Source organism: Canis aureus, chromosome 10, assembly GCF_053574225.1.
Source record: "Canis aureus isolate CA01 chromosome 10, VMU_Caureus_v.1.0, whole genome shotgun sequence".
NCBI classification, from domain to species: Eukaryota; Metazoa; Chordata; class Mammalia; order Carnivora; family Canidae; genus Canis; species Canis aureus.
The window spans coordinates 18,585,111-18,598,684 of NC_135620.1; the positions used below are offsets into that span (position 1 = coordinate 18,585,111).

The 13,574-nt window shown below is 36.0% G+C and overlaps 1 protein-coding gene and 1 long non-coding RNA gene across 3 annotated transcripts in view; one reads left to right on the top strand and one right to left on the bottom strand.

Moving 5' to 3' along the window:
* Positions 1-13,574, top strand: part of SLC12A2 (solute carrier family 12 member 2) — a 112,654-nt gene that overhangs the window by 9,064 nt on the left and 90,016 nt on the right. The gene's annotated exons all lie outside the window — the stretch shown is intronic.
* The window catches only part of LOC144322042 (uncharacterized), a 102,425-nt gene continuing 98,140 nt past the window's right edge, over positions 9,290-13,574 (bottom strand). Inside the window, exon 6 of the long non-coding RNA XR_013387605.1 lies at positions 9,290-9,467. This is a non-coding gene — a long non-coding RNA (uncharacterized LOC144322042). The remainder of the gene's footprint in view (positions 9,468-13,574) is intronic.

Consider the following 13,574-nt stretch of genomic DNA (forward strand, 5'->3'; position numbering starts at 1 on the left):
GTTTGTTATTTAGAATCTCTAACGGACATTTGACAGGTAGATTACCCTGATAGGCACATTTGGAGTTTGAGAAGCAGAAAAGCTTACTAACATGTCCAAAATTGTAGCACTTGTAACTGCCTGAGCCAGGGTTGGAACTTGGAGCAAATATTGTAATTCAGCTGGTGATTCCAGTATCCTGTAGTTTAATACTGTATAAGTTCTTATTTTTTTTTATTGTTTTCTTTTTTAAAATACCCATGATAGTTGTTTTTTTAGTTCTTTGAAGATAATGTAGAAAACATGGAATCCTCAGTTTTATTGCATGAATGTATCATTTTCTAGTCAGAAAATCTTAACAATTACATAAGAAAGCCTCTTTTTTTTTTTTTTTTTTTTTTTAAGATTTTATTTTTCAGTAATCTCTGCACCCAACATGGGGCTCGAACTTATAACCTCCAGATCAAGAGTCCCATGCTTTACCCACTAAGCCAGCCAGGTGCCCCTAAGAAAGTTTGTTAGAAGTAGAATCTTACTGAGTTTTTGTTTGTTTCCTCTGCCTTTCCCTATCCATACATATCTCCCAAAAGACCTATATATTTAAATGTTCTCAGCTGGGCTTTATGATACTGTAACTAGTAGTCATGTGGCTGTGAAACTTTAAGTTAAAAATTCCGATTTTCAGTTACTTACTAGAGCCACATTTTAAGTGCTCAGATACCCATGTGAGACTGATGGCTATCATATTGGACCACTGGAGAGCTGGAACTTTTTTTTTTTTTTTTTTTTAAAGATTTTGTTTATTTATTCATGAGATACACAGAGGGAGAGACAGAAACGTAGGCAAAGGAAGAAGCATACTCCCTGGGGGAAGCCTGATATACCACTCAATCCTAGGACCCCGGGATCACGCCCTGAGCTGAAGGCAGATGCTCAACCACTGGGCCACCCAGGCATCCCTGGAACATTATCATTGCAGAAAAATTAGAGCTGTGATGGGAAGTGATATTTAAGGGTATGTTTTTTACTTCCTTCATTCCAACCTTTTCTTTCTTCCTTTCTTCCACATTAAATCATCATCACTAGTTTAAAATTATTAAAGTCAAATTTTCTTGTAATTTTGCATAGGATCATTCCTCACATAACGGTGTTTAGACTTATTAGTCAATCCATTAAGTGTTTGTTGAATCGGTGGAATGTGCCTGTTTCCATCTGAGAATGGAAATCTGAGTCTTTAATTGGAAAGACTATGAAGAATTTCTTAATGCTGTAAAAAGTATTAAAGTTTCCAAGGCACTCTTAGCTTATATATTTTATATTTGGTCTTCAGATCTATCTTTGGAGGAAGTAGGTTTTAAGAAGGTCCTAGAGTAGCAGTCTGATTTGACAAGGTTGTGGTTTCCTAAAATCACACAACTAATACTTGGGGAGACTGAATCTTTTTGAAACTAGTCTCTCTCTCTCTATTGTTTTCTTATGGCCAGTGATTTCCAAATTTCTTAAAGAATCACCTGGAGAAAAATTACAGACTCTTCTCTCCCAAAGAATATATGTAGTTTTTAGAAAGCTTTTCTGGTGATTACCAGAGAGCCAGGTTGGAGAACCAGTGTCCCAGAATATGTTGAGAGTCTTACTTAAACTTTGATTATGCCTACAACAGTAGTACATTTGTTATTTTTTTAATGGGGTGATACTCAACTTTGGAATACCCTCATATAGATAAGTGGTAACTATGGGAGCCCTGGCTTTAACCCTTCAATAACTGTACACTGAATTGCATTAGGTTGCCAATGATTGGGTATCTGCCATGTTTCAGGAGCTTCAATAGTCTCGGCACAAGAACCTTCCAAACCAGGTAAATTATAGATAGGCAATTCAGAGGCTGATAGCAACTTGCCCCTCTCATAGCCAGTAAGTGATAGATGACTGTTTTTAAACCTGGGCACCTTAATGGAAGGCTCACATGTGAGGTATTAGGACAAGTATGTATGTTGTTTATTCAGTGGCCTATTAAAATCCTGTAGGGAAATCATACATTAGTACTAAGGGATAAGTATGAATCTTGAAAAGTTCATTGGAATACTTGGACTTAGGTACTACCTCTCTCTCTTTCTCTCTTTTTAAATTTTATTTATTTATTAGAGCACGAGTGTGAGTGAGTGGGATGAGGGAGAGGAACAAGCAGACTCCATGCTGGGTGGGGAACCTGAGGTGGTGCTTGGATTGCATGACCCTGAGATCACAACCTGAGTTGAAATCAAGAGTTGGATGCTTAAGTGACTGAGCCAGCCAAATGCCCCATACCTCTCTTTTATAGAACCTAATGGTTTCAGACAGAAACAGTCAGGCTCTCTATTTTAGAAATGAAGCTTTATGATAAATTACTCACAGCATTGACTTATCTGTACATTTCTAGAAATAATAATATGTAAATTTGTAGGCTTGGAGAAGTTTCTAAACTGTCTCACCTGTTTCCATCCCAAGTATTTGGAAAGTTTGCTGACCTGAAAAAAGGCTGATCTCTTAATTAAACAAAGCAAAAAAATAAATAAAAATAAAGGCTTTCATGTAAGAGAGTTCACTATACCTACACTTACGGACTGTATGATTATACATAGTTATAACGAATATGGTGCTTTGGTTCCAGAACCAAAGTAAATTAGAAGGGGAAAAAAACATGGCAGAGGTGGATCTACAAGTACCCAGCATGTGGTAGAGACAAAAGATAAGAAAGTCATGAAAAGCAGAAACAAAGTTGTCAGTAAATAGCAGTCTAGAATAGCCCTTTAGAATGGATGCAAAGAACAGCACTTGAGTTTTGGTTATTGTAGCATCTCTATCCAGTATAGTGCTGGCCAAAATTACAACAATGTTTTATTTTTAAATTTTTTTACAATAGTGTTTTAAATCATAATAAAAAAAGGAGAGTCAATGAACTATGCATTTTTGGGGAAATTTCAGTCTTAAGTCATCCTAGAGTACCAAATTTTAAGAAGCTAAGGATTAATCCTTTTAAAAACTAGCACTTTATGTATTTTTTAAAGATTTTATTTATTTATTCATGAGAGACACACAGAGAGAGGCAGAGACATAGGCAGAGGGAAAAGCAGGCTCCACGCAGGGAGCCCGATGTGGGACTCAATCCTGGGACTAGGATCACACCCTGGGCTGAAGGCAGGCGCTAAACTGCCTAGCCACCCGGGCTGCCCAAAACTAGCACTTTAGAGAGGTATTTCAGAGGTTTCATTTTGTACTTTATTTACAATGTTATTATTTCATTTTGAAAAAATACAGAAGCTTTGGAAAATAGGGAAAGTATACAAAATTTTTGCATTTTTATGTGCATTTTAAAACTACAGTTTTTTATTTGACTCTTCCCACCTAGCATTAACTAACTAATCATTAGTAAATAAATAATGAAAGTTTTCTGTCACCCACAGTAATCTTCTGTTTTAGTGTTTGGGTAATACTCTGAGACATGTACCCATATGATATATATATCATAACTTGCATTTTCTCTTAGAGACTTATTTAGTCCATTTACATCTGTTGTGATTTGGTTGTAATAGGCTTGGTATTTTTGAAACTCGTTCATAGTTTTCTTACTTGTTTCATGGTCTCCTAATCCTCCTTTCCTGACATCTTTTGTGCTAATCAGATTATTTTTAGTATTCCATTTTCTTCTGTTGACTTTACAGTGATGTATTTCTTTGCATTATTATTTCAGTGGTTGCTCTCCTTAGAATATTGAATTTCTTCAGTAAAAATACAGGAACTTTAAAAACAATCCTTTTCTTAGTGCACTTGTTGTCATAAATTAGAAACTCTAGTACAACATTGTCCATTTTGCTTTCAACAATCATATGACTTTAGAAAAGAAAAGATAAATACATGTGTGGTATTTCATAATCATTTATTTCTATTCATTTTTATTCTTGTAGATCTGTGTTGCTGGTACTGTTTTCCTTCCTTCAGTACTTATAAAGGAAGTCAATTTGTAACAAAATTCTTTTCAGTTAATGGGAAAGTGTTTTTATTTCACTTCACTTTTGAAAGATAGTTTTGCTGGATGTGGTCTTCTTGGTTGACAGGGTTTTCTTTCAACCCTTTGGACATGCACTTCTAGTGTCTTCTGGCCACCATTGTTTCTGATAAGGCCATTAACCATATCATTTTCTCTTTACTTGTGGCATTCAGCATTTGTGTGTGGGGCTGTTTTGTGTGTATGTATCCTTTTTTGGGTTGTTAAGTTTCTTCTGTCTGTAAGTTAATGATGGTCTCTCCTTCCTCCTGCCATTTCTCTTCTGCTATTTGAGTCCATCTCTAGTGAACTTTTCAGGTTTTGTGATTTTTCAGGTCTAGCATTTCTAATTGTTAAAATATAGCTTCCATTTCTTTGTAGAGATTCCCTGTTATTCACTGATACCATATTCATCTTTAGTTTAACATATTTATTATAGTTGTTTTGAAGTCTTTTTTTTTTTTTTTAAGATTTATTTATTTATTTGAGAGTGCAGCTTGAGTGACAGTGAACAGGACCAGCGCAGAGGAACAGGAAGAGAATCTCAGGTGGATTCACCACTGAGCCAGGAACCTCACATTGGGCTGGATCCCAGGACCCTGAGATCATGACCTCAGCTTAAATCAAGAGTTGGCTGCTTAATCTACTGAGCCACCCAGGTGCCACTGTTTTGAAGTCTTTCTCAACTAAATTCAACATCTGGACCTATTTAGCATTAATTTCTAATAATTATTTTTTCCCAATTATGAGTTATAGTTCCCTATTTATTACTTTTTGGAAGTGAAACTTGAACATTTAGATAATACATTGTAGCACCATTGGGTGGTAATGCTGGTTTTGTTTTCTCTTAAGGATTATTGCTTTTTGTTCCACCAGGTATTTAACTTGCCTGGATTCAGACTGCAAAATGGTTCCTGTTTCCCAGCTATGCAGTAGCTGATATAGCTCTTTATTATTTTATGGTTTTCAGCTGCTGGTTTTTTAGCCTGCCTCCTTGGGGTAAGGAGGTCTCCACTATCTATACCTGTGTAATTTAATGGTTAGCCAAGGTACAAAGCTAGCCCTTGACATTCCATTTTTTTCTCTGGAGATTGCCACTTCATTTCCAATTTCTCTCTCGGCTTTGGACTGTCTTCTCTGATAGTTGTAGTTACTAAGGCTTCCATCCTTTTGAGTTACATACAGTTGGGGAATGATCTCCATCAAAAAAGGCATCATACTGAGGGATCTCACCCAGTGCAGCTGTATCTATCAAGAGTGTGTCCTCTATAGTGTTTTGTTTTTTTGTTTTGTTTTGTTTTGTTTTTACATCTGCCCTAGGTTTTGTTTTGTTTTGTTTTTAACCATGCGTGTGTAGTTGAGACATTAGCGAGTCAGGGATTTAAATCTTGGCCTTTCTGCTTAGTACTTGTGTAACCTTTAGAAAAAGGACTTGCCCTCTTTGATTCTCAGTTTCCTTCTGTAGAAAATGAGAAAGATGATAATTTATAGTGAGAAATACCATATATTCATGTGAAAAATACATGAAATTCCAAGTGCACGCCATGCCCTTACTGTAGTTTTTGCTATCATGTGGTATAACAAAATACCACATGATATATACCTCTATCTATATTACTTTTCTAATATTTTACCCATTTATGATGCCACTGGTCATGTATTCATATCCTTGACAACTTTAATTTTCTTATTTTAAAAATAAGACAGTTTGAAATGTAGATCACAGAGTCATGTTATTAATTGATAGTGGGAGGTATAAGTTTTCTGGTAATTTGAGTTAGGTTCAAACTGTTGAAGTTAGCAAGTCGTGTGGGATTTGAAATAAGACATACATTATGCTATTTTTAATGCACAGTGTTGTAACTCAGTCTTGAATGGATAGTAAAGAATATGATGGGCTAGGTAGAGTACTGAATTCTTTGACTGTAATCAGCAGTTCTGACTTGGTTCATTGTAAAGTCACATGGTCACACCATCCACTTTTATCTGTCGCACTTGAGTTTTGAGCTTTGCATTAATGCCACTGGATATTAATAGACCATTGTTAACCAGAGCAGATTGGATTCCTGTAAAACAATACTTTGTTTTGAGAGAGTAGTCTGTATGGGGAGCATTACACTGAATACACCAATCAGCGACAGCACGGATAGGAAATGTTGGTAGCTTTGGGATGATATAATTGGCTAGTACTTGATGAAAAAATTGTTAGAATAAACCCAGCCACTTTGGCATCTAAATGTGCCTATGTGTATGTCCATTTTTAGCTACAGATTTGGCCATGTTTCGGGATATTAATTTAATATTTATCTTAGTAGTAAACAGATGCTATTAAATTATATGAGAGATTTATCATCTCTAAAATGCTTTATTAACACCTTAGTTCAGAAGTTTTTAAGATTTAAATTGCATTTCTTTGGTGAATTTTAACATTTTTTAGATGTAATTTTGAGTTTATTTAAATCAGTAATCTGCTTTTAAACAAAGAACAATTCTTGTTTATTAATAGTGTCCTGAAATAAAGGTTTTTTTACTCCTGCCTGTCATTAATGATTTGATTTGCTTAAATAAAGCTGGGCCCAGAAGTTTGCTTCTCTTCACAGACCATGCAATCTAACATGAACCCTGGTTGATGTAAAGTGGTTATCATTTGCCACTAGTGGAAATAGTGAAGAGAGGAAGTTATCTAAATTAATAAGCACATTTTTTAGTACCAGGTAAATTGTAAAACTTTTTTAGCAGTTTGAGCCTTATCAAACCACGTTATTTGTGCTGTGTCTCACTAAGTTGCAGATGGTGTAGGTGTTGTATCTTTTACCACCATGCAGAATGGTGATCTATTTGTATGTAACAATCGTTTCATATTTTTTTCTTCTAGAGGCAATTTGAAGCCCTGCTAATAGCAATTTATGAGAAGCTGTGTAGTAGAGTCTAGATTAATGCTGTTCTGTGTTATTCATTTGACATCTGGTATTAAAGTGTGCAACATGGACAGTTGCAATAAAGATTGCTTATTATGATAATAGCCAAAATGTACTGAGTAATTACTTTCAGTGTCAGACAATACACCAAGTACTTAAAACACATTGTAGTTGAATCTTTTAAGTCTTTTCTTATTTTTATTGTTTTTTAAATTTTTTAAAAAATATTTTATTTATTTATCCATGACAGAGAGAGATAGAGGCAGAGACACAGGCAGAGGGAGAAGCAGTGTCTCTGCAGGAGCCTGATGTGGGACTCAATCCCGGACCCTGGGATCATGCCCTGAGTAAAAGGCAGGTGCTCAACCACTGAGCCACTCAGGCATCCCAAGTCTTTTGATTTTTAATTGTGGACTATGGCAGAGAAAAACATAAAGCATAAATGTATAACTTAATCAAGTGAACACCTATGCAGTCATAACCCAGATCAAGAAATAGAGCATTGCTGGTACCCCAGCTACCCTTGATGCACCCCTTTCAATTCTTCCCTGTGCCACGGAAAGTAGATGCTCTCCTGACTTATTATTTTCTTGGGACTTGGTCTTGATTTTTTTTTAATGCCTTTTATCATTTTTATGTATTCCTGAAAGCTCTTAGTCTAATTTTGCCGCTTTAAAACTTCACATAAATAGAACCATACAGTATATTTTTATCTATCATTTTTGGCTTACTATTATGGTTGTGTGTATTTATAATTCATTCATTTTTATTGCTATTTATCTTCCACTGTATGAAATGCTATAATTTATTCTGCAGTTATGGATGCTTGGACTGTTACTTGTTTTTGACAATTATTATATAATTTGCCAGATAAAAATTTGTCAATTATAACAGTGCTGATTTGAGCATTTTTATACAGGTATTTTATATCTATAGGGCTGTGCCTTATAGTAGAATTGCTGGGTTGATCAGTATGCATGTTTTCAATATGAGAAGATAATGCCCAATTTTCTTTTCCAAAGTTATTTACCAATTTAGATTACCACCAGCAGTGTATGAGAATTTTTGTGTTCTATCAGTCATCATATTTTCTCACTTCATCTTCTCAAACCCTATGGAGTAGGTCTTACTATCTGCATTTTACGGATGTGGACACTGACAGCCAAAAGGGTTAAATAACTTGCCAGAGTTTACGGAGCTACTAAATTGAGTGTCAGAGCTGGAATTTGAACCTAGATCTAACTCAGGAACAGACATGTTAAATTTCACTTCTGTCATTTCAGGGCATTTTTTAGAAAACAGCCTGTAAAGACTCAATATTCATTCACGGTATTTTTGAATAAAATCATAGGAAGAGTCTGTGTCCTTTGGATGCTTCAGTTTAATAGCTGTTGCAGGAGTGGAGGTGGATGCCTTCATTACAAGGACTGAGTGAATAACAAAGATAATCACAGAGTACCATATGTGCTGTGAAGACCGTACAAGGGGCACTGATGAGGAGAAACTGTTGGGCAGCCTAGGAAGGAGGATGCTACATTTAATCTGAGACCTAAAGGATGTGAGGGAGACATTTATCTTCAAAGTTTGTTACAGGCAGAGGGAACAAGCAAAATGCTCCCCAGAAGAAAGTACTTTAAAACCAATATTCCAGCAATGAAGCAGTATGATATCATATTAAATATTTTAGTTAAAACCCTGTCAATAATTTTCTAACTTAGAGGATCGAAGTTTGAAGGTGTATGAAGTTTGTACAAAAAATTTCAAGGAAAATTAACAGAAAGAGGAAAGTGGTCTGGGACTGGAAAAACAGTAAGTCTAAAACCAATTAATATGGGGTGCCTGGGTGGCTCAGTGGTCTAGCATCTACCTTCGGCTCAGGGTGTGATCCCAGGTCCTGGGATCGAGTCTCACATTGGGCTTTCCAGAGGGAGCCTCCTTCTCATTCTGCCTGTGTCTCTGCCTCTCTCTCTTTGTCTCTCATGAATAAATAAACAAAATCTTAAAAAAAACAACAACTAATACTTACCTTTTCTCCAATTGTGTCAAATCTTACTGTATGTGGTAAAAAAAACATTGATGACAAATCTTAAATGTTCTGGGTGGGTAATTTTATTTTTCAAGCCTTCCTAAAAAGGCATGGATGTGTAGGTAGCCTAGGGATCAAGAGGTTACAGCGGTGTAAAGTATCTAAAGGATGAAAGAAACTTGTGTGACCTGGAACCTTTGAAAGGAGTTGCAAGCTGGAGCAGCTAATTTGGTTTTTAAGTGGAAAAAGAAAAGTCCCTAGATAATGTAGAAACTGAATGACAACCCTATTATATCTACCTTCCATACCGTAGTAGCCTCCGAATACACTTCCAAAGTTATATAACACACACAACCCCTCGGTAGTAAATAATTTCATATTTAAACATTTGACATGCCTTCTCAGATAGATGTTGTCTGGGCGCTAGCCCGGCTCTCTTCTCCATCGGTGGTCCGCTGCAGCTGTCCGTAAGAATTGTGTAGGGCAAAGAGTTCTGTAGATATTGTAGACCCTGGGGGAATTTCTGCAAAGCACAAATAGATTTAGAAATAATCCCCTGTGGTGCCATACAGTGCAGAGCTTGTCTTTGTTAGGACAATGTCTAAAGCTTCCTTAGATTTGGAAGAGAGGAAGGAGGGAGAGAGGAAACAAGGTTGAAGAGTGAAAATGACTGGGAAACTGTGAAGTTCCCAGGGCAGTTTCCCAGGTTGGGTGATGTATCTGTCTTTTGTCTCCTTGCCCCAAGTATCTTAACTGGCTCACTGTAGTACGTGGACTTCTACCATTTAGAAAATTCTCTGCTCTGACACATGTCTAGCTGGGTGGTCTGGGGTATGTTAACCTCTCAAAAGACTGTTTCTTCATTTTTTAAATGAAGATAATATCTACCTCTCAAGGGTGTGCCAGTTTAGGAAAATAGGACGTGTAAGTAATTTAGGGAACTGTCTGACACACACAGTAGGGTTTTGGTAAATGGTGGCTGTTATTAAAGTAAGACAGGTTATGAAGGTCTCACATTCTAAGAATTCTTAGTTTATTCCAAAGGTAGTGAGTAAACAGACCTAGATTATGTACAACTCATGTTTTATGAGAAAATTTTGTTGAAAACAGGAAAAACTATTTCATTGTGACTATGACAGTAGACTTGAATTGAGTTAGATTCAGTGCCAGGGTTCACCTCACCCCCAAATATACAAAATCAAATTATTTCTTACCCAACAAACCAATTCTCATCCAAAATTGAACTCTTCTTTAAAAGTAATTGTTAGGAAGAAATTATTATCTCTCTTATCTCTTCCAAATGCTGATGTGCTTAGAGGAAATAGTAAGAAGGTTGCTCAGAAATGTAGGGAAATAGGGATGCCTGGTGGCTCAGTGGTTGAGCGTCTGCTTTCGGCTCAGGGTGTGATCCAGGGGTCCAGGATTGAGTCCCACATCCGGCTCCTTGTGGATAGTCTGCTTCTCCCTCTGCCTATGTCTCTGCCTGTCTCTCCCTCTCCTTCTCCCTCTCCCTCTCCCTTTCTCTCTCTGTCTCTCATGACTAAATAAATAAAATCTTAAAAAAAAAAAAAACCAACAGGGAAATAAAGGGAAATCAGTGTACTAAGGCAGCTTGGGACACTGCTAAATAAGCTTTCCCATCTTGTTTTTCTTGTAGTGCAAGCATTACTGTGGGATAGAATTGAAAACTGAGGTTTTCAAAGGGATTATTGCTTTAGTCTTATTTATGTGAGATCTCCCTTCATGTTGGAATTGTGACATTTTCGATGGTTGTAATTAGAATTTCTTAGCATTTAGGTGGTGTCGTCTGCCAGAATAATTTGAAATTGAACAACTTAAGGGGTAAACATTTTTGCATATTTTAAAATTTCTGTATTCTTTACTGTAGCTACTGCACTATACCTAGCACTTTCTTCTAAGTAGTTGTTAAATGCATTAAAACTTTATAGCTGTGGGGGTACCTGGGTGGCTCAGTGGTTGAGTGTCTGCCTTTGGCTCAGGTAGTGATCTCAGGTCCTGGGATTGAGTCCCACATCAGGCTCCCTGCTTCTCCCTCTCTCGATGTCCCTGCTTCTCTCTGTGTGTCTCTCATGAATAAATAAAATCTTAAACAAAACAAAACAAAAAACTCTATAGGTGTGTGTTGACACCCCCACTCCTGCCTCCACATTCTTTTCCTGTTCATGTTAGGTTTTTTTTCTTTTAATCACTTGGGATTATTTGGTAACACTGATTGACTGTATAAGAAGGTACATCAGTTGTGATTGAGACCCACATTTTTTTCATAGGTCAGAATGCTAGAAAGCATAATAGTTCGCTAGTCTGTATTTGGCAGGGTAAATGCATTTTTGACTATTTTGTGGCAGCAAGAAAATGGTTGATTAGTAGTACATACAGCTTTGTCTTATTGAAAAATTAAAACTGTATCATAATAGATTCTATTTTTTCTTTGCAGCTTTCTTTATCTTCAGTGAATAATCAGCCGTGGGTTTTGTTTTTTAGGTTTTTTTTTGTAAAACAATGGCTTATGTGATCCTCACATTAATTATGTAAATTAGTGTATTGGTTTAAGAACCAGTTTCTGTTTGCAGAGGTATGGTAAGAGCAAATTTTGTTCCTGTAAATAAATGGATCTTTACACAGAAGCATAGACTCACAATAGGTCCATAAAATACGATCAAGATTTAACGGAGTATATATTTCAGGGAGTCAGTAGGCTGACAAAAGGAAGAGATCTCTAGTTGTGAGAGCAGTTAAGTGATGCTTACTGGCACAGGCTTTAGTCTTCCCTTGCTATGATAGGTCACAGGTGCCACAGAAACATCATTTCTTAGGCACTGAGAGTTTATGAGGTCCTAGGGAACCTGTTGCCCTTGCTCTGTTAGGGATTACTGAGAATGTAATCTTGTTCTTGTTGAAAAGTGGTCAGGCATTGAAAAACCAGGGCATCTAAGAATAAGTTTTCTAACTCTTTTGGAATATATAACTATAGGTGAGTCATAATCTCACATTTCTAACATAGCACTGGCATTTAAATTTAAATTTCTATATTATAATTAAGTTGTATCAGCTGGCTTTATATAACCTCCAGCTAGAAGCATGAACTGCTTTCTGGGGTTGCATTACTATAAGTTGATGGTTATTTAGAGATCCTCAGGACTCCAAGAGGGTGGTACTGGTGGGGAAGGAGTACTGTGTCCATTTTATAGATTGGGAAACTTACTGATAAGGAGAGGCTGTGACTTGGAATAGGATAGTAATGAAAAGACACCCCCCCCCCCCACACTCAGTTTTTTTTTTTTTTTTTTGACTGAGTTAAGAATTTAATTTAATAGTGGCTACTTTGGTAAAGTGAAAAATGCCCCACACTGAAGGTGGAAGACCTGCCTTTCATCTCTAGCCTCTACTATAAAAATAACAAGTCCAGGAGGGCTGCAAAGTACCTAATACGGTGATTGATAACATTGATTAATGAATATTTGTTTAATGAATGAGTAGAGAATGCAGTTGTGCTTTTTTGCAAATGTAGAATCTTCAAATAAGAATATTAGAAGTTACTTTGGGCTTTTTAGTATATTAAATATAGTTAAGAGATTGGAACATTTCTTTTTTCGTGGAGTGTCCATATTTGAGCATCCTTAAGTCTACCTTGAAACAGTATTGTGGCAGCCTAAAGAGACACTTCAATACAGATTTGCTTAGTTCTTTAAAATGTGACCTGAAATTGTTGAGCACAGACACTTTTACCAAGTCTTTATCAGTTTAACTGTAAAAATTGAATTTGTATTAAAATGAATAGATTGGTAATAGATAGATGTGGGTTTTTTTTTAGTATTTTAACTGTATCTAGTGTATGCACTGTTTAAACAGTCTTGATGTTTCTCTGCACAATGATAAACATCTTTATCAACTTCGCAAAAAATGTGATCAGAATCCATTCTTATCACCACACAATCCTCTTCAGTGAGTATTAACATCCTTGCCTGTATTGATGTAAAGACCACCTATACTACATTTTATGCTGGAGATGAAAATTCTTTAGCTTTAGTGACTGGGATGTGCAAAGAAAGAGAAATCACTGACATTTTAATGTAATGTGAACTAAAGCATTAACAATGAGAAGCGAATTGATGTGTACATTTGGGATGCGAGAAGAATATACACAGATGACAACCTTGCACTTGAGGTTACAAAGCTAGTTTAAAGCAGTATTAAAGTTTTTAATGGCATTCAAAAAAAAAAAAAAGAAAGATCTTGGTCAAGTATTTTTTTCCTCAAGCTTGATTTTTGTCCAGTGTTTTGAAAACAAATCTGGTTTCATCATACATTGTCTCTAAAATTTTGAAAATCATTCTTTTGGGGAAGAAACAGCTTGATTTCATAAGGTTTTTTTTAACTGAAAAATGATCAAACTCCATGTATCACAGGTAGTGTTGTGTCTTTGGTCAAACAGAATTGAAAAAGGACATTTGTTATGTAAAAGATACTTTAAATGGGTGAATTAAGAGATGAGTTTAATTGTTGGATGTGGAAACTGAACAAACTTCATAACAATTTTTAAGATGTCCTTTGAGAAATCTAACATACATTTACATTATAAGGGATTTTAATTAAGAAGTTACTGTTTTTC